Source organism: Amblyraja radiata, chromosome 18, assembly GCF_010909765.2.
Source record: "Amblyraja radiata isolate CabotCenter1 chromosome 18, sAmbRad1.1.pri, whole genome shotgun sequence".
Taxonomy (NCBI): Eukaryota; Metazoa; Chordata; class Chondrichthyes; order Rajiformes; family Rajidae; genus Amblyraja; species Amblyraja radiata.
Window position 1 is genome coordinate 7,176,800 of NC_045973.1, and position 25,500 is coordinate 7,202,299.

The 25,500-nt window shown below is 47.3% G+C and overlaps 1 protein-coding gene and 1 long non-coding RNA gene across 5 annotated transcripts in view; both read right to left on the reverse strand.

Moving 5' to 3' along the window:
- The window catches only part of magi1 (membrane associated guanylate kinase, WW and PDZ domain containing 1), a 335,163-nt gene that overhangs the window by 238,123 nt on the left and 71,540 nt on the right, over positions 1–25,500 (reverse strand). The window lies entirely within an intron of this gene.
- Positions 670–10,044, reverse strand: LOC116983087. The gene is made up of 3 exons (XR_004414606.1): positions 9,929–10,044; positions 7,958–7,960; positions 670–702 (listed from the first exon to the last, which is right to left on the reverse strand). It is a non-coding gene; the product is annotated as an uncharacterized LOC116983087 (long non-coding RNA).

A 25,500-nucleotide genomic window follows, 5' to 3' on the forward strand; every position in this document is an offset into this window, starting at 1 on the left:
TTCTTATCAGATTATTATTATCAGATAATAAAATAATATTATCTAATTTATATTTAAATGGTGAATTAGGGAAGGGCACCTGTAATGGGATTTAGAGGAGGGCACCTGCAAATGTTGAATTAGAGGAGGGCACCTGCAAATGTAAGAATTTAGAGGAGGGCACCTGTAAATGTAAGGGTTTAGGGGAGGGCATCTCTAAATGGTGAAATTAAGGGGAGGGCACCTGTAAATGGGGACCCAACCCCAGGCCCCCCTTATGCACGTCAGTTGTATCCTATATTTTGCCCTTCTGTAACCCCTTCCCCCCTCCCGTCCAGTCCCCCTCCCTTCCCTCTCAGTCCCCACCCCTCCCCCTCAATGTCCCGTCCCCCTCAATCAGGGCTGCCAACATTGGGTGAGAGTTGGGTGAGAAATTGCGAGAGACCAAGCCCGAGGGAGCGTAGCGACCGGGAACGACAGGGAAAAAATGAATGACGTTCTGGTGGGAGATGATGAACTCATCAGAGTAGATATGGGCGTGTCTCACTTACACAACCTTTTCGGCGACTGCCAGCATCCGTCGTAGGTCGCTGAAAGTTGTTCAACGTTGAAAAACGACTCTTTGAGCGACTGAGGAGACTACTCACGACCATACAGGCAACACCCTGGCGACATGTCGTGGGGTGGCGCCTGTATGGTCGTGAGTAGTCGCCCAAAGAGCCGCTGGATTTTCAACATGTTGGAGATATTCGGAGCCCTGCGGCGACTATGACTAGTGCCGGCAAGTCGCCGAAAAAAATCGCGTTAGTGGGACAGACCCATAAGGTGGTAAACAACATCAAAAACGGCAGAGTACACAATATGCTGGATCTGAGCATGGAATGGCTGCCAAAAGGAATAGTGTTTAAGTTGTGTGCGAAAAGGAATAGTGTTTAAGTTTCATAATGTGGTCTCTTCAGAACTGGGTGGTCACGGTGGCACAGCGGTAGAGTTGCTGCCGGAGCGAATACAGTGCCAGAGACCCATGCTCGATCCCGACTAAGGGTGCTGTCTGTACGGAGTTTGTACGTTCTCCCCGTGACCCGCGTCGGTTTTCTCCAAGATATTTGGTTTCCTCCCAAGACGTACAGGTTTGTAGGTTAATTGGCTTGGTAAATGTAAAAATTGTCCCTAGTGGGTGTAGGGTGGTGTTAATGTGCGGGGATCGCTGGTCGGCGCGGACCCGATGGGCCGAAGGGCCTGTTTCCGCACTGTAAACTAAACTAAAATAAACTAGTCAAACTCGAGGAGCGAATACATGTGAGCCAACATTTTAAGCTTAACTATACACCACTGCCATTGAGCATGTATAATCATAGCATCCTTTCCAGAAAGCACATCATTATTTCCTTGTTCCTCATCCAATCCCCATTTAAACATAAAACATCAAACTTTTTTAAATATTCTACTGACATCTTTAAGACGCAGTGCTTATAGATTGATTTTAAAATAGCAAAACATCCACAAGATGCACACTGGAGCAGCTATCAAATAAAGGTTGCCTTCTTTAGTGTGTCTTCTAAAAGGCCTGATTTAGTGATGCAACACAGAAACAGGCCTTTCGGCCCGTCGAGTCCATGCCTACCATCGATCACTCATTCACACTAGTTCGATGCATCCACTCCCAACACACAAGGGTGGCAATTTACAGAGGGCCAATTAACCTACAAACCCGCAGGTCTTTGGAGTACAGGATGAGTCCGGAGCACCCGGAGGAAACCCACGTGGTCACAGGGAGAACATGCAAACTCCACACAGACAGCAACCGAGGTCAGGATCGAACCCGGGTCCCTGGCGTTGTGAGGCAGCGGCTCGACACTATTCAGCCCTTAAACGGTTAGAGTTTAATAAGTAGAAACCAGGAACTGTCGGGGGGAGGAGTTGTAACGTTTGATAGCCACGGGGAAGAAGGATCTCCTGTGGCATTCAGGATCACACCCTGGTCTCTGGCGCTCGAAGACAGCAACTTTACCACTGTGCCAGTGTTATATAGGAGCCACACGGCAGCACAGTCCTGGCTCAAAGGGCCGAATGGCCAACTCCTGCACCTATTGTCTATTGGCATTTAATGATGCAACAAGAACTCTCACCCAAGAACAATCATCCGAATTATTGGCTGTCATGTCATCAGCTTTGCAAATCTGAGCTCCAGAATTCCCTTAATTCCAGAGTCCCTTAATCGCTCTCCCCCTTTTCCATTAAGCTTATTAAAACCCTTGAGTCTAATCGTGAGTGGAGTTGAGTTTGTCGTCACCTGCACCGAGGTACAGCAGTAAGCTGGGTTGTTGCATGCTAACCAGTCAGCGGAAAGACAACACACTTGTCAATGGAAAACTCTCTTCATTAGATTGGAGAATGAAATGGAGCATTAAAGACAGCAAGAAAATGAATTGCCTTGCCAATACAGTTATACCGTGGTTGAGAGCCTTGCATTGAACAGACATTGACAAAAGATGAAATGAAGAGAGATTATGGGAAGACAGCAGTTAAGATTTATTTTGCAGGGAAGTCCGTAGAATTTGCAGTACTCCTCCAAAGCATGCAATTTAGATTAGTTTAGTTTAGAGATACAGCGTGGAAACAGGCCCTTCGGCCCTCTGAAGCCACGCCGACCAGCGATCCCCTCACAGCAACACTATCCTACACACACCAGGGACAATTTACAATTTTACCGACGGCAATTAACCGACAAACCTGCACGTCTTTGGAGCGTGGGAGGAAACCGGAGAAAACCCACACTGTCACGGGGAGAACGTACAAACTCCGTACAGAGACGGCACCCCTAGTCAGGATCAAACCCGGGTCTCTGGCGCTGTGAGGCACTGTGCCGAATAGGAGGCGATTTCAGTTGTTAAAGATTACGTTAGGTGGGTAAGTGAACATAACGGGAGTTGAGGAGTTGAAGCAACAAGGGCTGTTATTTATCCATTTTCAACACGGATTAGTTGATCCAATCGACCTGTTCCCACAGAGTTATTTTTATGTCATTCTTGTAGCAGCTGTTGGATAACAATTGACGATCTTGGCCCATGTTCCTCTCCGCTAACTCGCGGTGGCTGCTACGGCCAAGTCTTGCACGTGGATCAAGTGGAAATATCCGTGTGCAAGTGGAAAGTACGTGAAAATAGTTGCAGCTGCATGTTCGGTTTGGAAACAAATTCAGGGAACCAAAGTCCTGATTTCAGTCAATAAACAATGGACAATAGGTGCAGGAGTAGGCCAATCGGCCCTTCGAGCCAGCACCGCCATTTAAAGGTGATCATGGCTGATCATCCCCAATCAGTACCCCGTTCCTGCCTTCTCCCCATATCCCCTGACTCCGCTATCATTAAGAGCCCCATCTAGCTCTAGTCCTAGGGTCACACAGACACAAAAGGCTGGAGTAACTCCAGCGGAACAGGCAGCATCTCTGGAGAGAAGGAATGGGGGTTCCTTCTCTCACCTATCCCTTCTCCACAGATGCTGCCTGTCCCGCTGAGTTACTCCAGCTATTTGTGCCGATCTTCAGTTTAAACCAGTATCTGCAGTTCCTTCCCACACATACAGCACGGAAACAGGTCCTCCGGACAAACTTATCAATGCCGACCAACATGTCCCAGCTACAGTCGTCCCACCTGCCCATGCTTGGCCCATGTCCCTTCAGCCCATGTCCGCTCAGTCACATTTTCAGGTTTCAGATCATTTAAAAGAGGAAATATTATTGTGATTATTTAATAGGAACCTGAGCAAGATTTAATCGGAACCTGGTGCGAAACTGTTTTTCGTTGAGAAGTTTAGTTTAGTTTAGTTTGGTTTGGAGATACAGAGCGAAAAACAGGCCCTTCGGCCCACCGAGTCTGCGCCAGCCAGCGATCCCCGCACACTAGCACTAACCTACACACACCCAGGGACAATTTTACATTTATCTCGAGCCAATTAGCCTACAAACCTGTACGTCTTTTGGGGGGTTGGAGGGAACCAGGGATTTCTAGAGAAAACCCACGCAGGTCACGGGGAGAACGTACAAACTCCGTACATGCAATAAAATAATAATAATAATAATAAATACTTTATTGATCCCCTCAGGGAAATTCAGATGACCAGAAGCCCCCAGCCAACAAACCCACAGATTCAAAACGAACGCAGACAGAAAATACATAGAATACAATGTGGACACTACCTGAGAGCAATAAATACTTAAAAAGACCAATAATTAACAATTAAAAATTAAAAATTGCAAAATGCATCCCCCTACAGCCGAATTATAAAATCTAATGGCTGCAGGGGTGAAGGATCTCCTGAACCGCTCCGTTCTACAGGGCAGGGAGAGGAGCCGGTTGTTGTTCCGAGTGCTCTTTTGACTCTCCAGAATTACATGGAGGGGATGCCCGGGGTTTTTCAGGATGGCCTGCACCTTGTGCCTCATACGCCTCTCAAGCACATCCATCCCAGAGTCTACTCTCCCCTCCAGCACTGAGCTAGCTCGTTTAACCAGTTTGACCAGCTTCTTGTTGTTTTTTGCACTAATGCTGTTGCCCCAGCAGACAACAGCGTAGAAAATAACACTTGCAACCACAGTGTTGTAAAACATGTGCAGCATATCCTTACACACATTGAAGGATTTGAGCCTTCTGAGGAAAAAGAGTCTGCTCTGGCCTTTTTTGTAGAGGGAGTCACAGTTGACAGACCAGTCCAGTTTGTTATCAAGGTGCACTCCAAGGTATTTATATGTCTGCACCACCTCAATGTCAGCCCCTGCAGCGTTGACCGGCTGAAGGGGGAGCTTGGACCTGCCAAAGTTAACCACCATCTCTTTAGTCTTAGTTGTGTTCAGGATGAGACAGTTCTCTTCACTCCAGGCACAAAAGGACCCAGAGTCAGGATTGAACCTGGGTCTCTGACGTTGTAAGGCAGTAGCTCTACCTCTGCACCACCATGCTGCCCAACAGGTGGTGAGTATATGGAATGAACTGCCAAATGTGGATGTCTTTTACATTTAAAATACATTTGAACAGGTACATGGATTGGAAAGGTTTAGAGGGATATGGGCCGAACAAGGGGAAATGGAACTACATAGAAAATAGGTGCAGGAGTAGGCCATTCGGCCCTACAAGCCTGCAATATGATCATGGCTGATCATCCAACTCAGTATCCTGTACCTGCCTTCTCTCCATACCCCCTGATCCCTTTAGCCACAAGGGCCACATCTAAATCCCTCTTAAAATCTCTCTATACGGAGTCAAGGGATATGGGGAGAAGGCAGGAACGGGGTACTGATTGTGGATGATCAGCCATGATCACATTGAATGGCTCGAAGGGCCAAATGGCCTACTCCTGCATCTATAGTCTATTGTCTATTTACAGCACCCCTAGTCAGGATCGAACCTGGGTCTCCGGGGCTGTAAGGCAACAACTCTACCAGTGCGCCACCGTGACCGCCCTTCGATCTCTGCTTTGATCTGTCGTTTTCACACCTTTGTACCCTTCCGTCTCCCCCAGTTTCCCGTCCCTTCTGTCAGTCTGAAGAAGGATCTCGGCCCCAAAGCGTCGCGCATTCCTTCTCTCTCAGAGATGCTGCCAGTCCCGCTGAGTTACGCCGGCAGTCGGTCTCGGCCTTCCCATGATGTTTAGTGTCGCCACATCTCTAGCAGCAACTGATCTTGTTATGAAATGTGAGCAAAGAGCAGGGAACTTCAGGCTGAAGGGAACCCGTGGCCCAAGGCTGACAATGCGATGCCAAACTCCATCAGTCTACAATGGCTTCATTTGACATCGACTGGGAAACAACATTAATAACGGACACATGTTTATGCATGTTCGCCTCGATAAAATCGCCTTTCTGCCCCGAGCCGTAACATGTCAAAAATAAGACGCACGATACCATCAAAGTTTATTAAAAACAGTTGCCGATACGTCTCGAGTAGGTTTCCAGTGTCATGTTCCTTCCTCAGGTGATCAGAGAGTTTATGGTTTCATCTCAAGCTTCATGATCCATAAATTAACTTGAAGGGACACACTATCCTTCACCTCCAAGAGACAGGCACAAAGTGCTGGAGTAACTCAGCGGGTCAGGCAGCGTCCCTGGAGAATATGAATGGGGTGGCGTTTTCCGCTCGCGACCCTTCATCACGGAATCAAGTGGCTCACGGAATCAAGGGATATGGGGAGAAAGCAGGAACGGGGTACTGATTCTGGATGATCAGCCATGATCACATTGAATGGCTCGAAGGGCCGAATGGCCTACTCCAGCAGCTATTTTCTAAGTTTCTATGTTTCTATCAGACTTGTGCACCCAGATTATTTTGGATAATACACACACACACACACACACAATCAGAAATATGTTTACATCAGGCCCAATGTATGTGCTGTTACCTTCTGATTGATTGAAAGACACAACATGGAAACAACCCTTCGGCCCACTGAGTCTAGGCCGACCATCAATCCCAGTTCTATGTTAACACACATTTAGATCCACTCCCGACACTCCAAGTGCAATTCATAGAGGCTAATTAACCTTCAAACCCGCATGTTTCTGCGAGACTGGAGAAGGGTCTCGACCCGAAACGTCACCAATTCATATTCTCCAGAGATGCGTTAATGCTTTAGGTAGAAGATTGTCACAACAGACAACAAGAGATACAAAGCATGAATGCAAATTTATTCTTTTGTGCTTGACATTCATTTTCATCCCAAAAATACCCAATGTTAGGTATTTATTTTGAAACTGGATGAAAGGACAAGATACAAACTGCAGCCTCACAACCCTAGGGACCCAGGTTCAGCCTTGCCGTCTGCGCGGAAACACAGAAACATAGAAAGTAGGTGCAGGAGTAGGCCATTCAGCCCTTCGAGTCAGCACCGCCATTCACTATGATCACGGCTGACCATCCAAAATTCCGTTCCTGCTTTTTCCCCACATCCCTTGATTCCGTTAGCCCTAAGCTCTGAATCTAACTCTCTTGAAAACATCCAGTGAATTGGCCTCCACTGCCGACTGTGGTAGAGAATTCCATGGTGGCTGAGAAACTCCTAGAAGGGTTTGCAGGTTCTCCCTGTGACCTTGTGGGGCTTCCTCCAGGTGCTCCGGTTTCCTGCCACAGCCCAAAGAGTTACGGGACTGGCAGGTTGCCTCGTTGACTGAAACATTTGGCAGAATCCCCCCCCCCATTTCCTAACCTTCATTGAGTTCAGGAACACGATGATTCACGCTGACACCTGACTGACAGAGCGGCAGAGCCAACAATGATGCATCTATCGACACAGTCGGAGTGTTTCCAAACAAGTCAGCGGCGCACTGCAACTTATTTAGCCTCACCGGGGGAAATTATTAATATAAATCATCAAATACCTGACGAAACATCGGTGGCACGGTGGCGCAGCGGTAGAGCTGCTGCCTTACAGGTTCGATCCTGACCATACGTATAACTGACTACGGAGTTTGTGCGTTCTCCCCGTCGGCTTTCTCCGGGTGCTCCGGTTTCCTCCCACACTCCAAAGACGTACATTAATCGGCTAATTGGCTTCGGTAAAAATTGTAAATTATCCCTAGTGTGCGTAGGATCGTGTTAGTGTGAGGGGGGATCGCTGGTCGGCGCGGACTCGGTGGGCCGAAGGGCCTGTTTCCGCGCTGTACATCTAAAACTAAAAAGACTAAAACATTTGCTTTCTATCAGAAGAACCAAGTGTAGATGATTATGTTTGCGCCTTGTTTAAAGTCACACAGTGGCAAGTCACACCAGTACCAAAAGGCACCAAGACAGCTTCCTGATATGTTTAAGAAGGAACTGCAGATGCTGGAAAATCAAAGGTAGACAAAAATGCTGGAGAAACTCAGCGGGTGCGGCAGCATCTATGGAGCGAAGGAAATAGGCAACGTTTCGGGGAGCGGGAAGATGAAAGGCAGAGGAGGAGCCAGTGGGCTGAGGGAGAGCTGAGAAGGGGAGGAGAAAGTAAGGACTACCTGAAATTAGAGAAGTCAATGTTCATACTGCTGGGGTATGAACTGCCCAAGCGAAATATGAGGTGCTGCTCCTCCGACTTGCGGTGGCCCTCACTCTGGCCATGGAGGAGGCCGAGGACAGAAAGGTCGGATTCGGAATGGGAGGGGGAGTTGAAGTGCTGAGCCACCGGGAGATCAGGTTGGTTATCGCGAACTGAGCGGAGGTGTTGGGTGAAGCGATTGCCGAGCCTACACTTGGTCACCGATGTAGTCCGGCTTCCTGATATACTGTCTATACTGCACATTCTGTAAAACTTTGTAGCACACAAGCTTCTAGATAGCTTCAACCAATAATCACTTCGTTAGCGATGATTAGGGCTGCTTCACCCAATATAATAATGCGCTGGTTTTTTTTTTTAAAGAGCTCCCAAAGTATCAATCTTCATGGCCCTCAGGACAACTTAGTCTAATGGCAGAAAAGCTGGGAATCTGAAATCTGATGAAAGGGCCGTCAGAAAGCATACCTCTGTTTGACTCCACATCGGCACTTTGCCTGGCTGAAAATGTTAGCATCTTATTTTCTTATTCTTCACTTTAGACTTTTGAGATACAGGTCCAGTTTGAAAGTGACAGAATTTTAATATACCATTAAAGCAAATAAAGTTTCACAGTTTAAACAACATGTAATTAGATTGTTACAAAGATCTTCATATTTATCTTAGTTTAGAGGCTATATTTAAGAGGGAGTTAGATGTGGCCCTTGTGGCTAAGGGGATCAGAGGGTATGGAGAGAAGGCAGGTACGGGATACTGAGTTGGATGATCAGCCATGATCATATTGAATGGCGGTGCAGGCTCGAAGGGCCGAATGGCCTACTCCTGCACCTAATTTCTATGTTTCTATGTTTCTATGTTTAGAGATACAGCGCGGAAGCAGGCACCTTGGCCCACCGCGCCGACCAGCGATCCCCGCACACTAACACTATCCTACACACACACACACTAGGGACAATTTATATTTTACAAAAGCCAATTAACCTACAAATCTGTATGTATTTGGAGTGTGGGAGGAAACCGGAGCACCCGGAGAAAACCCACGCAGTCACAGGGGGAGAATGTACAGACAGCATCCGAGGTCAGGGTCGAACCCGGGACTCTGGCGCTGTGAGGCAGCAACTCTACCGCTGCGCCACCGTACCACCCTGGGAGGATGTTCACTGCTGACCTTGTCTGTGCAACACGTTTTGTGACTTCTCTCATTAGTCGTACGTCCATTACACGTTATTTACCAAATTGTTGCCTTGTTCACCGTTCCCATGTTAGTGCAAATGGACTGCAATCTAAATCGTGACGAACTATCAGTGAATAGTCTAAATACAGACCAGCTCCAGGGTGAGTCAACCCCTTCTGACCTCCACAAGTCAATGAGGTTGAATGCATCATCATTATATGGTGTTGCTGGTCATTAGTTCGTCAGCCATGTGCAAAAATATTGAAATCTGCACTAAATACAGGGCAAGCATCATGTATTTGTGAGGCAACAGAGAGGTGTGAATTCTGCAGTAAACTGAACAGTATTCTACATAGTCACCTGCACTGGAGGGAGGGAGGGGGGGGGGGGGGAAAGGGAAAAAAAATGGGGTGCAATTTCAAAAGGAGGAAAATGTCAACTGAAGGAAAACGGTTCTACAGCAGAAGCTCCCGGTGGGGGAGCGGGAAGTGTAGTGGGAAGTGGGGCTGGAAGTGGGGTGGGAAGTGGAACGGGAAAAGGGGCGGGAAGTGGGGTGGGAAGTGTGGCGGGAAGCGTGGCGGGAAGTAGGGCGGGAAGCTGGGCGGCAAGTCAGAACGGGAAGCGGGGCGGGAAGTGGGGCGGGTGAGCCGACCAATCCAGCAATGACCAGAAAGACGCTACGACTCTTTGAGCGACTGGGGAGACTACTCACGAACATACAGGCGACCATGTCGCAGGGTGAAGCAGTCGCCCAAAGACCTTGTTCTGGTCGCCGCTGGATTTTCAACATGTTGAACATTTACGGCAACCTGCAACGACCCATGACAGGTGTCAACAGTCTCCGAAAGAGTTGAGTAAGTGGGACAGGCCCATAACTCTCTTGAAAACATCCAGTGAATTGGCCTCCACTGCCTTCTGTGGCAGAGAATTCCACAGATTCACAACTCTCTGGATGAAAAAGTTTTTCCTCATCTTAGTCCCAAATGGCCTACCGCTTATTCTTAAACTGTGACCGCTGGTTCTGGACGCCCCCAACATCGGGAACATTTCCCCTGCATCTAGCTTATGACATGTGACAATTGAACACCATTGAAACATTAATAATAATAATAATGGATGGGATTTATATAGCGCCTTTCTAATACTCAAGGCGCTTTACATCGCATTATTCATTCACTCCTCAGTCACACTCGGTGGTGGTAAGCTACTTCTGTAGCCACAGTTGCCCTGGGGCAGACTGACGGAAGCGTGGCTGCCAATCTGCGCCTACGGCCCCTCCGACCACCACCAATCACTCACACACATTCACACACATTCACACCAATCACACACATTCACACCAATCACACACACACAAACATTGACAACTGGTATGGATTTGGAACTGAATATTGACAGGTTAAACTTTAATTGAATGATGTGCAGCCTTTACAAAGAAAGAAATAGTTCATACACAGTCAAGCGTCATTCCCACTGGGAAGAAAGGTGGGGTGGGACAGGTCAGCTACTGACCGGAGAGTCGGCCACCTTTCCAAAATACTATTCCAGTGGAGATTTGCAAACTCCCTGGACTTCCCCTGCAACAAGCCAGGACGGTGATCAATCATCTTAAGCAAACAGCAGCAGGGTGTTACTCCACAAACAGAGGGGATTAAAACAAGCCCAGAGGTACTGCCCGATAATGAATATGAGGCTGGGGCTTCAGCTAAAACAACAAAAGCAAGAATCAGTCGTCTGACTTTTGGACAGAAGGCTGTAGTGTTGGAGGTGGCGAGGCGGTTGGCTGAAGGTCCTGGTGCCATTGTTTCAGCCTGCTGAAGAGTATCAAGAGAAGTCAGAGGAGCTTGAAGGGCCTGTCCCACTGGGCTTGAAGGGCCTGTCCCACTGGGCTTGAAGGGCCTGTCCCACTGGGCTTGAAGGGCCTGTCCCACTGGGCTTGAAGGGCCTGTCCCACTGGGCTTGAAGGGCCTGTCCCACTGGGCTTGAAGGGCCTGTCCCACTGGGAGACTGCCAGCATCATTGACTGATGTATCAGGTCACCAAAACATTTGGGGCGTGATGACGTATGACTCGCGGTGTTTTTTCACGTGTCGCAACATTTTTTTTTGACGCCGCTGGATTTTGATATGTTCAAAATCTTTTGACGACCCTGATATGACGCCGGCAGTTGCCGAAAAAAAATCGGCAAGTGGTACAAACCTTTGAGTGTATTTCAGTTTGAGTTTATTGCCACGTGTACCCACCAGGGTGCAGATGAAAGCTTTTGTTGTGTTTTGACCAGTCAGCGGAAAGACAATGCATGATTACAGTCGGGCCATCTACAGTGTACAGATACACTGGTGGTGGTGAATTTGTGGAATTCATTGCTTTAAACTTTGTGGAGTTTAGAGTTTAAGGATGCTGCCTGCATGCAGATGCAGAGTCCACACCGACCAGCGGTCACTCCATGCACTAGCGCTATCCTACACACTAGGGGCTATTTACAGAAGCCAATTAACCGACAAATCTGCACGTCTTGGGGGAAACCTTAAACCCACGCGGTCACGGGGAGAACGTACAAACTCTGCAGAGACAAGCACCCGTAGTCAAGGTCGAACCATGATCTCTGGTGCTGTAAGGCAGCAACTCTACCGCAGCGCCACCGCGCCACCTCAGAGCCGAGCTGCCAGAGGAGGCAGTCGAGCCAGATACAATAACAACATTGACAATAGACAATAGGTGCAGGAGTAGGCCATTCGGCCCCTCGAGCCAGCACCGCCATTCTATGTGATCATGGCTGATCATCCCCAATCAGTACCCCGTTCCTTGCCTTCTCCCTATATCCCCTGACTCCGCTATTTTTAAGAGCCCTATCTAGCTCTCTCTTGAAAGCATCCAGCGAACAGGCCTCCACTGCCCTCTGAGGCAGAGAATTCCACAGCCTCACAACTCTCTGTGAGAAAAAGTGGTTCCTCGTCTCCGTTCTAAATGGCTTACTCCTTATTCATAAACTGTGGCCCCTGGTTCTGGACTCCCCCAACATCGGGAACATGTTTCCTGCCTCCTTCCTAACTGTAATCAATTGAAAAGACATTTGGACTGGTCGTTGGGATAGAAAAGGTTTAGAGGGATATGGGCCAAATTGGGAGATCTTGGTCGGCTTGGACGAGTTGGGATGAAGGGCCTGTTGCCGTGCCAGCCGTGACAACTTAATAGCTGAAATATTAGGTCAGTAAAGTTGGGTTACTGTCTCGGACAGTATGAAAGGGACAGGCTCTTCCATCTTAGGCTTTTGTTAAAAGCCTCATTCAAAGCCTCACATCTCTATAACTGGTGCAGCATGGCAGAGGGCAGGCAGGCGTGCAAGGAGATAGACTGGTGAAGTAAATATGACAACAGGTTATGTGCAGAAATACCATGATGTTAGAGAAGGGAGGCGCATTTCAGCTCATTTTATACAAGTATGAATCATTATCTTGCTACTAGTTCAAAAGCAAATGTATGCACTATGCCCAAGGCTTGTTTAATAGCAACTCAAAATCACAAATAGTGTCAAGACTCATACAGCGGAGAAGTAGGCCCTTCGGCCCAACTTGTTCATGCTATCCAAAATAAAATACCAGAGCAAAAGGAGGCTACAGATATTTGGTTATTGAGTAGAGCTACTACTCGTGGAAAAAGAAGCTGTTTTTATGTCTGGCTGTGGCGGCTTTGACAGTCCGGAGTCACCCTCAAGAGGGTCCTTGCCTTAAAAATATCCACCGGCTTGGCCTCCACAGCCTTCTGTGGCAAAGAATTGCACAGATTCACCAGCCTCTGACGAAAGAGATTCCTCCTCATCTCCTTCCTAAAGGAACGTCCTTTTAATTCTGAGGCTGTGACCTCTGGTCCTAGACTCTCCCGCTAGTGGGAACATCACTCTTGTTCTCAATTCACCCCCCCACCTTTATTACATACCTCTAACCCCTTGTCTTTGACCTCTCCACTCCAAGTAGCCACCTCCCTTGTCCAGAAACCATCACTTTATACATATTATTATCATCTATATATAGCCTGATCCGCTGTTATTCCAGCATTTTGTGTCTGTATGCCACTTTCATTGATTTGCACACACACCTCCCTCTGATCCTTTCAGTACATAAACAGTACCATTTTTCCCCCCTATATTCTTTCTCCTCATTCTTCCTACCAAGATGCACCATCTCACCATTTCTCTTCATGAAACTTCATCGGCCAGGCATCTGCATTTTCCATCAGCCCGTTTACACCCTGCTGCAATCTATCATTATCATCTTCGTAGCTGACAAGAGAGCCATCCGCACATTTACAAATCGTGGTCTGCATCCCAAGTCCAGGTCATTAATATAGATCAGAAGCAAGCATTGGCCCTAAAATTAATTCCCCCAGGCAGACCACTTCGGCTTCCTCCAGTCTGAAAAAAACAACCATTCATCGTGAAACTGTCTGCAGTCTTTTCCTTCGTCAGCTTTGTATAGGTGTTATCAATATTCCCCTTTGCCCTGTCAGAGAGTCATAGAATCTTACCGTGTCCATATCCCTCTAAACCTGTCCTATACATGTACCTGTCTAATTGTGTCTTAAACGTTGCGATAGTCCCTGCCTCAACTACCTCTTCCCGCAGCTCGTTCCATACACCCACCACACCTTTGTGAGAAAAGGTTACACCCCAAGTTCCCATCTCATTTTTCCTCCCTTCACCTTAAACCTATGCCCTCTGATGCTCGATTCCACTACCCTGGGCAAGAGACTCTGCATTATCCGATCTAATCCTCTCATTATTTTATATAACTTTAGGATCAAAGATGTGTTTCAACTTGTCTGCTAAACCTATCATGTGGCACCTCATCAAATGCCTTCTGGACATACAACATGTACATACATCACAACCTCATCAAGTCTTACAGTGTGGGAACAGGCCCTATACAACTTGCCCACTCTACCCAACATGTCCCATCTGCACTAGTCCCACCTACCTGCGTTTGGCCCATATCCCTCTAAACCTGCCCTATCCATGTACACCCCAGCGGTATGAACATTGACTTATCTAACTTCAAACAGCCCTTGTTTTCCCTCTCTATCCCCTCCTCCTTCCCAGTTCTCCCACCAGTCTTACTGTCTCCGACTACATTTTATCTTTGTCCCGCCCACTCCCCTGACATCAGTCTGAAGAAGGGTCTCGACCCGAAAGTCGCCCATTCCTTCTCTCCAGAGATGCTGCCTGTTCCGCTGAGTTACTCCAGCATTTTGTGTCTGCCTGTCGAAATGTATCTTAAACGTTGGGATAGTCCCTGCCTCAACTAACTCCTCCGGCAGCTCGTTCCACACACTCACCACCCTTTGTGTGAACTAGTTGCCCCTCAGATTCCTCTAACATCTTTCCCCCTTCACCTTCAACCTGTGCCCTCTGGTTCTCAATTTCCCAACTCTGGGCAAGAGACTCTGTGCGTCTACCCGATCTTTATTCCTCTCATGATCTTATACGCCACTAAAATGTGTTTCAACTTGGTTGGCAAACGTGGCACCTCACCAAATGCCTTCTGGTCATACATGTACATACATCACAACCTCATCAACTAATTCTATCAAATTCGCAAGCAAATTAGGTGAATGTTTTTTGTGTTTATATTTTATGTTCAAGTATCTGAATCATTGAGCAATAAAAATCAGTTTAAGAAGTTCAGGATAATGATTAGTTACTTTGAGTATATATCATAATTATGCATATATAATCTGAGTGTCAACAATGAAGAAATCAAATAAGCTCTTCTCAGAGGTAGACAAAAATGCTGGAGAAACTCAGCGGGTGAGGCAGCATCTATGGAGCAAAGGCTCCATCAGAATTGAACTTACACCATTATTATCTGGTAAAGTTTAATTTTATCTGGAACTGCAGTTTCAGTTTCAAGACTGATAACAGTATCGAATTCAGTTAGCATACCAGAGTACTGCCAGAGGGTGGCGCAGCGGTAGAGTCGCTGACTTCCAGCGCCGGAGACCCGGGTTCGATCCTGACTACGGGTGCTGTCTGTACTGTGTTTGTACGTTCTCCCCGTGACCTGCGTGGGCTTTCTCCAGGTGCTCCAGTTTCCCCCCACACTCCAAAGACGAGCAGGTTTGTAGGTTAATTGGTTTTGGCTAAATTGTACAGTGTGTGTAGGATAGTGCTGGTGTGCGGGGATCGCTGGTTGGTGCGGACTCGGTGGGCCGAAGGGCCTGTTTCCGCACTGTCTCTCTAAAGGACAGTAAAGAACCCAAACAAACTTGCAGTCACAAGTCAAGTTTCGCCAGGTCTGCACTTGATGACGTTTTGAATTATTGTTGCCTTTGCAATGCAAAAAACATGGCTGCAAATGTGTGTAAACTCAAAGGTACACAAAAATGCTGGAAACTCAAGTTCCACAAGTGGATGGGATGAATTAAGAAAATGTTGACAACATGCTTAGAAGAGTGTAGGAAGGAACTACAGATGCTGGTTTAAACAGAAGATGGACACAAAATGCTGGAGTATCTCAGCTGGCCAGGCAGCATCTCTGGAGAGAAGGAATGAGTGACGTTTTGGGTCGAGACCCTTTTTCACTCTCGTCCCAATACGTCACCCATTCCTTCTCTCCAGAGATGCTGCCTGTCCCGCTGAGTTACTCCTGCATTTAGCGTCTAACATGCTTGGAGAACTTCTCTTTGTGAACAGGCAGGGCAATGTTGCTCTTGGATTGTTCCACAGTGTCCCTCGTGTCCAAGTAAAAGGCACATTTTAGGTGACGTTTTGTGACGAGGCAGCGCAGACTGGCACGAAGCACTGGTTATTTAGCAGATCAGACCCGGTCCAGCAACCTGCCCCCTGAGACAACTATGTAAAAGGAATGGAAAGTTGGAACTGACAGCAAAGTGACTTAGAATGGGCAGAAAAACGCACAGGATCAGTGGAGTTTGTGTTGGAAACAAAGGCGAGTTGTGAAAAATGATTCTGGAAGCAGTTTGCAAATTTGATTGTATATTAATTGCCATGGAAACGCCCTTGGCAAACCTTAATGCAAATTCAAGAAATAAGCTACCTTAATGAAACAATTCACAGAACTGTTCTGCATATTGATTGTGGGCTGCGCGTGCCATGTATATCTTTAAGCTTCTTCCGTGTCAACATCTGTGTTGCTAAGCGACCACAGAGTTATTCAAGAGTCTGGACTCTGGACTCAAGCTGACTATTTACCATGGGCTGGTCTGGAACAGGGACTGTTCACATGAACTCACTCCAGAATCTGCCGCCCTTCTTTAAATATCTCAATTAAATCTGCAGCAAGGACAATACAAAATAATTTTAAATAGGTGTTTTTGTTTAAAGAGTTTAGAGATAGAGAGTGGAAACAGGCCCTTCAGCCCACTGAGTCCGCTCTGACCAGCGATCGCCTGTTCACATGAGTTCTATGTTCTTCCACTTACGCATTCTACACACAAGGGGCGATTTTTTTACAGAAGCCAATTAACTCACAAGCCTGCATGTCTTTGGAGTGTGGGGGGAAAACCGGTGCACCCAGAGAAAATTAATGCAGTCAGAGGGAGAACATGCAAACTCCGCACAGACAGCACCCGAGGTCAGGATCGAACCCAGGTCTCTGGCGCTGTGAGGCAGCGGCTCTACCTGCTGCGCCACCGTGCTGCAGATGCCTGCAGGTGCCAGAAATAAACATGGAAAATGCAGGAAAACCTTGGCAGGTCAGGCGCATCTGTGGAAAGGGAAACAGGGTTAACATTTTAAGCCAGAGATCCTTCCTCAGAACATCTCGCCTTGGCAGTTTTCTTGGGATGCTACTTGAAGGGAATCTGCTTTAGTGAGGGCAGCACAGTACAGCGGCTTCAATCCATTGCAGAAGAACAACTCGTGCCAGAAATTTCAGACCTTCGTCAGAAAATAAATCAAAGCCAAACTTCTGATGAAGGTTCTTTGACCTGCAATGTTAACCCAATTTCTTCTTCCAGTGGTGACGTTGCCAGTGTGGGATGGCATGGACTAGAGGGCCATGCTTTAAGGTGCGAGGGGCAATGTTTAAAGGAGATATGCGAGGGCAAGTGGCTAGAACGCGATTCTAACGGTGGTGGTGGAGGCTGATACGATAGTGTCTTTCAAGAAGCATCTTTGATAGGCAAGACAGACACAAAACGCTGCAGTAACTCAGCGGGACAGGCAGCATCTCTGGATAGGCACATGGACAGACGCATCAGTCTGAAGAAGGGCTCGACCCGAAACGTCACCCATCCCTTAGGCACATGGAAATACTGGGAATGGAGGCATATGGATCACATGTAGGCTGATGAGGTTAGTTCATTTTGGCATCCTGTTCGGCGTAGACATTGTGGGCCAAAGAGCCTGCACCAGTGCTGTGTTGTTCTATGTTCAATGGCCTACATCTGTTATTCCACTAAGTGATTAAGCATTTTCTGTTTTCATTCCAAAAATATATCTGCCCAATACAGTTGATGGTGGAAAGAGTATATTAATTGATTCAGCTCTGGAGTACTAATATTTTTAAAAATTAAGAATCGCATTATTATCCCAGATCTTTATTTCCTGCAAAATCCATTTACGGGTTGATTTGATTTGAAATAAGACCCCTTTCGTGAAGTTAGACACAGAGCTGCAGATACAGTGAAGACAAGTTAGAATTTGACTGAATAAAACACTCTGGACATGTGACATTCAAACTAACTTCAAGGGTTGTTTAAGAAAGAACTGCAGATGCTGGTAACCTTTCTGCGAGACCAAGCGCAGGCTCGGCGATCATTTCGCTGAACACCTCTGTTCAGTCCATCTTAACCAAGCTGATTTCCCGGTGGCTCAGCACTTCAACTCCCCCTCCCATTCCCAATCTGACCTCCCTGTCCTGGGCCTCCCCCATTGTCAGAGTGAGGCCCAGTGCAAATTGGAGGAACAGCACCTCTTGAGTAGTTTATACCCCAGCGGTATGAACATTGACTTCAGGTAGCCCTTGCTCTCTCTCTCCTTCCCCTTCACAGTTCTCCCACTGGACCTACTGGCTCTGCCCACTTTATTTCTTTGTCCCGCGCCCTCTCCTGACATCAGTCTGAAGAAGAGTCTCGACCCGAAACGTCGCCCATTCCTTCTCTCCATAGATGCTGCCTCACCCGCTGAGTTACTCCAGCATTTTGTGTCTAACTTCACTGGTTCCCTGTTACATAGAACAGTGCAGCACAGGAACAGGCCCTTCGGCCCACAATGTCTATGCCGAACATGAAGCCAAGATAAACTAAATCATCAGCTTGCATGTAATCCATATCACTTCATTCCCCGCACATCCATTCGCCTCAACGTTACATCTCATGTCCAAAATATTGTCTGTGGAATGTGAGTTGGTGCCAGTGCTAGGAATGTGCTTCAAATGGATTCTTGATTAAACCATGATAAAGAGGCAGGAACAACATTCGTTCTTTCTGAAGGAACAACAACATGGTGGTGATCTGTCACACGGCCTTGTATGGAAAATTAATCTCAATGCTGGGCTTGTTTGTGCTAAATGCCTCAGGGATCTGACTGACATGTTGCATTACAATATGGTCCGTTCACCTCTGGGATTCAGGTTCAAACAAAATGTGGACAGAACAGACGAGGATCTCATCTTGCAAGTCATTACCCGGGATGCCAATTGAAACGGACTGCCTTTAGACTTTAGATACAGCGCGGAAACAGGCGCTTCGGCCCACCGAGTCCGCGCCGACCAGCGATCACCCCGTACACTAGCACTATCCTACACACACTAGTGACAATTTTTTTTTAGGAGAGGAAATGGATGTCGGTTTGCGGGAACCGCTCCAGTACATCGAGCGGGGGAGTGGGGGGGGGGGGGGGGAGGCGTCCGGACGAATAATGGCGGCAAAAATGGCGGCGCCCGCATGTGTATAAAGAATTTCACTGCTAGTTGCACGTGTGACAAATCAAACACTATTGAAGCAATGGGCCAGATGCAGGGAAAGCCCTCAGAGCAAGCGGCCTGACGAATGTTAGACATCCTGAAACTTTGTTTTCTCTTATCAAAACAGCCAAAGATTCAGAGAGAAATTTCAATCTGATTTGTTCCAGATGGTAACTTTAAACTGGGCTGGATTCACCTCCCACTTCAGTCCCTGGCCAGAGATAGAATTACGGGAATCTGAGAAAATAAAACAAGCAACTTTTGACGGCTCAGGAGAGCTTGGACTGTTTTTCAAGGAAATGGTGAGGTTCGATAACAGGAATTCAAGCTAAATATTAATTGTTCCACACTTCCACAGCACAGGGCGGCACGGTGGCGCAGCGGTAGAGTTGCTGCCTTACAACAGCAGAGGCCCAGGTTCGATCCTGACTACGGGTGCTGCCCGTACGGAGTTTGCACGTTCTCCCCGTGTCCACGTGGGTTTTCTCCGGGTGCTCCGGTTTCCACCCACACTCCAAAGACGTGCAGGTTTGTAGGTCAATTGCCTTCTTTAAATCGTCCCTTGTGTGTGTGGGATAGAACTTGTGCACGGGTGATCGCTGGTCGGCATGGACACGGTGGGCCCGAGGACCTGTTACCACACTGCATCTCCTCAAGCAAGTCCAAAGCATAGATGGCCAAGAATCTCAACTACTAACTCAAGCTTATTCAATGCAAATATTGTGTTTATCTGAACACAAAAGACTCCAGTTCTGATTTAGCAAAACGGACTCAGATAAAGTGCCCAAAATATTAAATTGAATTACTCACATATGCTCTTTGGACTTAAAATTATTAAATGATTAATGTTTTTCAATATTGCAGAGTTGAATTTACATTCGATACATCAGTCAGCTGCTGCTGTAACATAACTGCTTTACATTCTCCAAATTCATGTTATTCATTATACAGTTCAATATTCTACACTGGACATTAACTAGTAAACATTCATCACTATATTACACTGTTTATTGGTTGGTTAAACTTTGGTTTACTTCAAAGATACAGCATGGAAACAAGCCCTTTGGCCCATCGAGTCCACGCCGGCCATCGTTCGCCCATTCGGACAGAAGAAGGGTCTCGACCTTTCGACAGAGAGCTGTGAGTCTGTGGAGTACTCTGCCTCAGAGGCCGGTTCACTGGATGCTTTCAAGAGAGTTAGATAGAGCTCTTAAAGATAGCGGAGTCAAGGGATATGGGGAGAAGGCAGGAACAGGGTACTGATTGTGGATGATCGACCATGATCACACTGAATGGCGGTGCTGGCTCGAAGGGCCGAATGGCCTACTTCTGCTCCTAATATCTATTGTCTATTGACCCGAAACGTCACCCATTCCTTCTCTCCAGAGATGCTGCCTGACCCGCTGAGTTACTCCACCTTTTCTTTGTCCATCTTCGGTGTAAACCAGCTCTCTGCAGTTCGTTCCTACACAAAGCTCGTCTATCTACTGTGCTCACACACACAGCAACCTAATTAACCTAGCTTGTACACCAGGAGCAGGGTTCCTGTGCAGAACTGCACTCCAGGCATCAGGCTTCTGTGCTGAAAAAACAGCGTGTGCAGTTGACATCTGTCTTCAAGACTGTCGCTGAATGACTTTTGGCTGAAATGGAGTACTGCTTAATTTTAACATGGGATGGCTCATTAACCACCTCCTCCCTTCTCAGTCCATAATTAGAAGTGTATCCTGCAGTGTTAATGCTTGAACAGAAGGTACTGCCTAACTAAAAAACATGGCAAGGTTATACCTGCTCTCTCCCATTCCATCACATCGGTCTCAATGTTTGCTATTTTCAAATAAGAATCTCCTAATGGGCCTATCTCACTTAGGCGATTTTTTTAGGCAACTACAGGCGACTAGTTTGTCGCCACATGTTCGCCAGTGGTTGCCGGGAGTGGTCTCCTCAGTCGCGCAAAAAAAGTCTTAGCGTCTTTCTGATCGCCGCTAAATTGTCAACATGTTGAGAATTTTTCGGCGACAGTGGGTTGGACGCCAATGAGCGTAGCTTGACTTCTCCTGACGTCGGTGCTGTCATAGGTTGTCGCCAGGATGACGTAGGTTGTCGCCAGTTTTTCGGTGACCTGCTACGACTATGACAGTCGCTGGCAGTTGCCTAAAAAAACGCCTAGTGGGACAGGCCCACGACATACCATTTAGGTTACGAGACACTATTTTTGTCATGGATTTTTATATTCAATTCCATTTTAAATCTTCATTCATATTTGGGGCAACATCGTCCTACGTTGCTAAGATGATTAAATATAGATAGAGCATTTATCACTTTCCTATCTTTCGGCAGAATCACACACAATCTAAAGTGGCACGGTGGTGCAGCGGTAGAGTTGCTGCCTTAAAGCGCCAGATAACAGGGTTCGATCCTGGCCAAGGGTGCTGTCTGTACGGTCAACGTCAGAGAGTCATAGAGTGATACAGTGTGGAAACAGACCCTTCGGCCCAACATTTCGCAGCTACACTAGTCTGACCTGCCTGGGCCTGAACCATATCCCTCTAAACCTGTCCTATCCATGTACCTGTCTAAATTTTTTACACAGAAAGTGGTGAATCTGTGGAATTCTCTGCCACAGAAGGTAGTTGAGGCCAGTTCATTGGCTATATTTAAGAGGGAGTTAGATGTGGTCCTTGTGGCTAAAGGGATCAGGGGGTATGGAGAGAAGGCAGGGATGGGATACTGAGTTGGATGATCAGGCTCGAAGGGCCGAATGGCCTACTCCTGCACCTATTTTCTATGTTTCTATGTTTCTAAATGCTTCTTAAACAATGAGATAGTCCCACCCTCAACTACCTCCTCTGGCATCTTGTTCCATACACCCACCACCCTCTGTGAGAAAAAGTTGCCTCGGATTCTTACTAAATCTTTTCCCTTTCACCATGAACCTATGCCCTCTGGTCTTCAATTCCCCTACTCTGGGCAAGAGACTCTCTGCATCTACCCGATCTATTCCTCTCATGATTTTGTACACCTCTATAAGATCACCCCTCATCCTCCTGCGCTCCTAGGAATAGAGACCCAGCCTGCTCAACCTCTCCCTACAGCTCACACCCTCTAGTCCTGGTAACATCCTCGTAAATCTATTCTGAACCCTTTCAAGCTTGACAATATCTTTCCTATAACACGGTGCCCAGAATTGAACACAATATTCTAAATGCGGTCTCACCAACGTCTTATACAACTGCAACATGACCTCCCAATTCTATACTCAGTACTCTGACTGATGAAGGCCAATGTGCCATAAGCCATTTTGACCACCTTATCTGCCTGCGACTCGACCTTCAAGGAACCATGCACCTGTACTCCTAGATCCTACTGAGTCAGTGCCAACCAATTATCTCCCGTTCACTGCTTCAATGCTGCGCACACGGGACATTTTTCTTACGGAAGCCAATTAGCCTGCAAACCCGCGTGTCTTTGGAAAGTGGGGGGTAACGGAACGCCCGGAGAAAACCCACGCAGGTCACGAGGAGAACGTACAAACTCGACAGACAGACAGCACCCGTAGTCAGGATCAAACCAGGGCCTCTGGTTGCTGTGAGGCAGCAACTCTACCGCTGCGCCACTTCATCTATTTTTAAATTGAAACAATATGTGAAGTCTTTCCTACTTTCATCTCGCTTAATTGTTCCATTTCATAGATTGATTGCTCAGAAACAGATGCGATACTGCATCACTCCTCCTTGCTTGCAGTCGAACCTGACAGTAGCTAACGAGAAATATTCAATTGATGGATTTACTTGCAAATGGGTTGCATTTGAAGAATAGGTTACATTCTTCAGTCTGACGAAGGGTCTCGACCCAAAACGTCACCCAATCATTCTATGCAGAGGTGCTGCCTGTCCCGCTGAGTTACTCTAGCATTTTGTGTCTATCTTCGGTTTAATCCAGCATCTGCGGTTCCTTCCTACGACAAGGAATCACACTGTGACATGTCACGTGTGATAATGAAGTATAATTCATTCATATTCCCCAATGCGCCAATTCTCCATTTAATTAACAGTTTGTACCCTCATTGACAACATCATCTGTTCACAAAATTACTCCGAACATTTAGATTCAATATCAGTTTATGGCCGATTCAAAGTTATTTCCATTATAGATCCACTTAACAAAGACAAGGCAGGTTTCGTTCAGTGTGAACAAAATTTGCAGGTACTGGCAATCTGAAATTAAAATTGAAAACAGAATGTGAACATGCTGGAAAATCTCAGCAGGTCAGCAGGTCAAGCAGGTGGAGTTGCTGACCTACAGCGCCACAAAGCCGGGTTCGATCCCGACTATAGGGGTCCGTCTGTGCAGAGTTTGTACCTTCTCCCCGTGAGCAGATTTTCAGTGACTTACGATTGATTGTTAAAACCATTATTTCAAGCAGCAATCCCCACGTGACCAGACTGGTGGATCAATTGCCAATTGCAAGAGAATTGGTGAATGGAAAGAAAACCAGCATAAGGGCGTCACCTTTGTTACCCACTATGTCTTCCTGCAGCAAGGTAAAGAAAAACCTTCCTTTGGGGGTCTAAGATCAGGATCTCCACAAGGAGGGAATAACATCAAGGAAGGCCAACACATCAGTGCTGATGACCAAACGTAGCCTGGGCGATCGTTTCGCAGAATACCTTCGCTCAGTTCGCCTGGACCTACCTGATCTCCCGGTTGCTAAACACTTTCATTCCCCTTCCCATTCCCACACTGACCTTTCTGTCCTAGACTTCCTCCATTGTCAGAGTGAGGCTAAACGCAAATTGGAGGAACAGCACCTCATATTTCGCTTGGGCAGCTTCCAGCCCAGTGGTATGAATATTGATTTCCCTCACTTCAAGTCCCTCTCTCTCTCCATCCCAAGTCACACCAGCTTCTCGTTTTCACCCAACAAAGTCTGTTGCCTTTATCATCGTTACTTTTTTTGCGTGTCTTTCATTCATTGTTCTTTATACAATACAATACAATTCAATTTATTGTCATTTGGACCCCTTGAGGTCCAAACGAAATGCCGTTTCTGCAGCCATACATTACAAACAAATGGACCCAAGACACAACATAATTTACATAAACATCCATCACATTGCTGTGATGGAAGGCCAAAAAAACTTCTCTCTCCACTGCACTCTCCCCCCCCGATGTCAGAGTCAAAGTCAAAGCCCCCGGCGGGCCATGGCGATTGTCCCGTGGCCATTAACGCCACGCCGGGTAATGCAAGGTCGCACACCGGGTCTTGATGTTAGAGCCCCCGGCGTGCGCTCGCAGCCCGCGGCCATTCCAAGCCGCGCGGGGCGGTGATGTAAGGCCCCGCTCCAGGAGCTCTTCAACCTCGCAACTCGGGCAGGAGAAGTCGCCGCTGCGGAAGCCCCGAAAAGCGGTCTCCCTCCAGGGACCCGCGGGCTCCCGGTGTTACCGTCCGCCAAACCCGCAGTTGCAGCCACCGAATCTCCGGGGGTCGGGTCGCAGCAGCGTCTACCACAGCTCCACCCGCTCTGGACTCGGCCAGCTCCGCGACGGTGAGGTGAGTAGTCGGTACCAGAGCACCCGGTCTTCCTGTTGGAGGCCGCTCCTCATTGCAGCCCCAACGACAACGGAGACCCGACAAAGAAAAGGTCGGGTCTCCCGTGCAGGGAGAGATTTAAAAGTTACCCCCAACCCCCCCCCACACCACCCCCACCCCCCCACACACATACCCCAACAAAAATAACAAAAACTACATAAAAACATAGACATAAAATGTCTCTCCATCATCGTCTATATCTCTCGTTTCCCTTGTCCCTAACCAGTCTGAAGAAGGGTCTTGACCCGAAAAGGCACCCATTCCTCCTCTCCAGAGATGCTGCCTGACCCGCTGAGTTACTCCAGCATTCTATGTCTATCTTCAATACATGACAATACATGGTTACAGGTCAACACAGGGGAAGGGGAAGGGGGGGGGGGGGAGATTGACAAGCAGACAGTTGGAACAAACGACAAAGATAAGAACAGTAGGAGAATAGGATGAACAATGAGGCGGATCTTTGGGTACTTTGAGTACTGCGTGCAAAAACAAAGGACCCAAAGAGCCGCCTCTTTGTAATAATAATAAATAATAAATTTTATTTATGGGCGCCTTTCAAGAGTCTCAAGGACACCTTACAAAAATTGAGCATGTAGAGGAAATACATGTAAGGGGAATGAAATAAATAGTAGAGACATGACTAGTACACAAAGTAAAGACAGAATTCAATACAAAACACAGTATGAGGCAATTAATGCACAGATGAAAAGGGACGGGGACGTGGGGCTAAGGATAGGCAGAAGTGAAGAGATGGGTCTTGAGGCGGGACTGGAAGATGGTGAGGGACACGGAATTGCGGATCAGTTGGGGGAGGG